The sequence below is a fragment of the Palaemon carinicauda genome, chromosome 40 (assembly GCF_036898095.1).
Source record: "Palaemon carinicauda isolate YSFRI2023 chromosome 40, ASM3689809v2, whole genome shotgun sequence".
Lineage (NCBI taxonomy): Eukaryota > Metazoa > Arthropoda > Malacostraca > Decapoda > Palaemonidae > Palaemon > Palaemon carinicauda.
In genome coordinates this window covers 5,400,473-5,403,973 of record NC_090764.1, presented here as the reverse complement: position 1 = coordinate 5,403,973, position 3,501 = coordinate 5,400,473, and positions in this window count along the sequence as shown.

The following is a 3,501-nucleotide window of genomic DNA, read 5'->3' as shown; positions in this document are numbered from 1 at the left end:
ATAACTATACACAGCTAAGAGGTGTTCCTCGGTGTTTGTTCTTCAACAGTAAAGGGAGACAATATATCCATTAAACAAACCCTATTTGGTGTCGACTTAACAGTTCCTCCTTTACTTAAACCAGTTAGCTCTCTCACTCACTGTCCAAAGGAAAAAAACAACGCTTTTGGCTTATGTGTTTGACATTGGGAGGAGTAACCCTTTTTGGTACATCTAAGAATATAAATAGCGGGCTGAGCTCAAATCTAAACTTGTTGGTGTTGACTTAACAGTTGCACCTTTACCTAAACCAGTTGGCTCTGTCACTCACTGGTCCAAAGGAAAAGACAACGCTTTTGGCTGATGGGTTTGACATTAAGATGAGTAACCCTTTTTGGTACATCTGAGGAATATAAATAGCGTGCTAAGCTCAAATCTAAACTTGTTGGTGTTGACTTAACAGTTGCACCTTTACCTAACCAGTTGGCTCTGTCACTCACTGTCCAAAGGAAAAGACAACACTTTTGGCTGATGTATCTGACATTAAGAGGAATAATGAGTCTCGATTTTCCTCATTCCTGTTTTTCCTGAGGCTAAAGTAATTAGTTTAGACCCATAACGTCACTTCTTATAACGAAAATTAGTACAAATATCCTATCAAATATTCCAAAGGTACTTACCTCCCAGCCGTTGTGTGACTTACGTCATTATTCCCACTACCAAAATTGACATTACCCTTCGCAAGTTATAAAAATCAGCCATTACTGGTCATTACGTTTCATGACCTTCATTTGCCTCCATTACCTTTACACTTACCAACATCTGCCACTTACTTTCTTGACGTTGATATACTCTGAAATTCTATTACCAGACTTTACTCTGTTACACTATTAACCATCACCCACTGTACACTCCCATCTGAGGCCCATATTTACGACATAACTTTTCGCTTTTTTTTTTTTTTTTTTTTTTTTTTAAATAAAACATAAACACAAGTTGATATACAACGCCATAAACATATTTCAAGCGATGTTTTTACGCCGTCATAAAAACAGTTTTAACAGCTTTCGGAAAATTACCTTCTGGTGCCTACAAAGCGAAACGCGATCTTTATTCAATGCCGATAACTTTGATCTTGATTTTCGTTATAATGCTTCGCTTCATTTGTTATTTTCCAATCTTTAACAATCCTGATTCTATCCTTCTCATCATCTGGTATCCTGGATAACTTTAGGCCTCTATAATTCTTGCTGCACATTTTTTTTTATTTTCATTTCATACATTAAAATATTCTTGCGTCCAGCTCTTTCCTGTTTCAATTAGGCTTTGTTCATTAAATGCGGTTTTCACCGCCGCGGTTTGATACGCTGTTCTATATTCAATTAGGCTTGGTTTATGGAATACTGTTTTCACCGCGCGGTTTGATACGCTGTTGCGTATTCAATTAGGCTTTGTTCATTCAGTGCAGTTTTCACCATGCGTTTAGATACCCTGTTTTATATTTAATTAGGCTTTCTTCATAGTGTGGTTTTCACCGCGTGGTTTGGTAGGCTGTTGCATATTCAATTAGGCTTTGTTCATGGTATGCAGTTTTTCACCGTGCGTTTTTATACGCTGTTGCATATTCAATGAGGCTTTGGTCATAGAATGCGATTTTCACCGCGCGGATTTGATACACAGTTGCATATTCAAATAGGCTTTGTTCATAGAGTGTTATTTTTTTTCTTTTTTTTTTTTACCCTGTGATTTGATAGGCTGTTGCATAATCAATTAGGTTTATTCATAGAATGCTGTTTAAACCACGCGGGTTTGAGACTGTTGCATATTCAATTGCGGTTTTCACCGAGCGTTTTTATACGCTTTTGCATATTCAATTACGCTTTGTTCATACAGTGTTGTTTTTACCCCACGGTTTGATAAGCGCTGTGGCGAATTCAGTCATTGTTTATGACAGAATCAGTACAGATACGTTAACTCCAACGTTACCTATGAAAGATTCCAAAAGTGGTAACGTCTCTGCCTAGTGTTTGCCAGTCGGGGGTTCGAGTTCCGCTCAGACTCGTTAGTGCCATTAGTGTCTGCGACCTTACCATCCTAGTGAGCTAAGGTTGGGGGGGTTTGGGGGCTGTGTCATCAGCAGCCACTGCCTGGCCCTCCCTGGTCCTAGCTTGGGTGGAGAAGAGGCTTGGGCGCTGATCATATATGGCCAGTCTCTAGCGAATTGTCCTAATTGCTAGGGCAATGTAAATGTCCCTTGGCCTCTGCATTCATGAGCGACCTTTAAACCTTTAATTTGCGACAGCGCATACCAAAACCGCGCGGTGGAAACGCCCTCTATGAACTATGCCTAAAATGCTTTTCTCCTTTTTAGCTTAACTACTCAGCCAAGGGAATTGATTTGGCATGGCTTCTTTTTATATCTACTTCTTCCAGGTCCATTAATTCATTTCCGTTGATTTCCTATTTCACTTCCCTCCAGCGAAACCTTTTATGTACCTAAAAGTAATAAGAAATGTGCATAACCTTTCATCCTTTTTAAAAGTTTAAAGGGCGCTCATGAATGGCAAAGACAGGCTTAGGTAGCCAGGATGTATTGAAAAGTATAGGCCTAATTGTATTTGAAAATTGTAATTATGAATGATGAGGTTATTATAAAGTAGAAATATAATCTTAAATTATATAACTTTTAAGAGGTTTGATTACTGATTTCCTTTCCTCACTGGGCTATTTTTCTTCTGTTGGGGTTCTTGGGGCTTATAGTATCCTGCTTTTCCAGCTAGGGTTGTAGCATAGCTAATAATGATAATAATAATAACAGTAATAATAATGATGATGATAATAATAATAATTAATAATAATAATAATAATAATAATAATAATATGAAATCGGCATCATGCAGATATAATTCAGACTTGATAATTGATTCTGAATTTTATATGAATAATCTATTATAAATCCTACACAGGAGTGTACAAGACGCTAAAATCCTAAGAATATCCTACGATTATATTCAGTTGGATAGGATTTCAATACAATCAAAAGGATTATCCGAAAACAAATCTTAATTAAATTCTATCTATTAGCAGACAAAGGCTTAAAGGGCGCTCATGAATGGCAGAGGCAAGGGACAGTGACATTGCCCTTTCAAGCAGGACAATGCCCTAGAGATTGACCGTATATACATGTGATCAGCGCCCAAGCCCCCTTTCCACCCAAGGTAGGACCAAGGAGGGCCAGGCAATAGCTGCTGATGACTCAGCAGATAGACCCATAGGCTCCCCCAAACCCCTCATACTTAGCTCAGCAGGATGGTGAGGTTCCAGGCACTAAAGGAATTAACGGGTCTGAGTGGGACTCGAACCCCAGTACCCTAAACCCCCCACCCCATTCTAAGCTCACAAGGATCGTGAGGTTGCAGACACTAAAGGAACTAACGGATCTGAGCTGGACTCGTACCCCAGTCTGGCGTTCACCAGTCAGGGACGTTACCATATATACATGTGATCAGCCCCCAAGCCCCC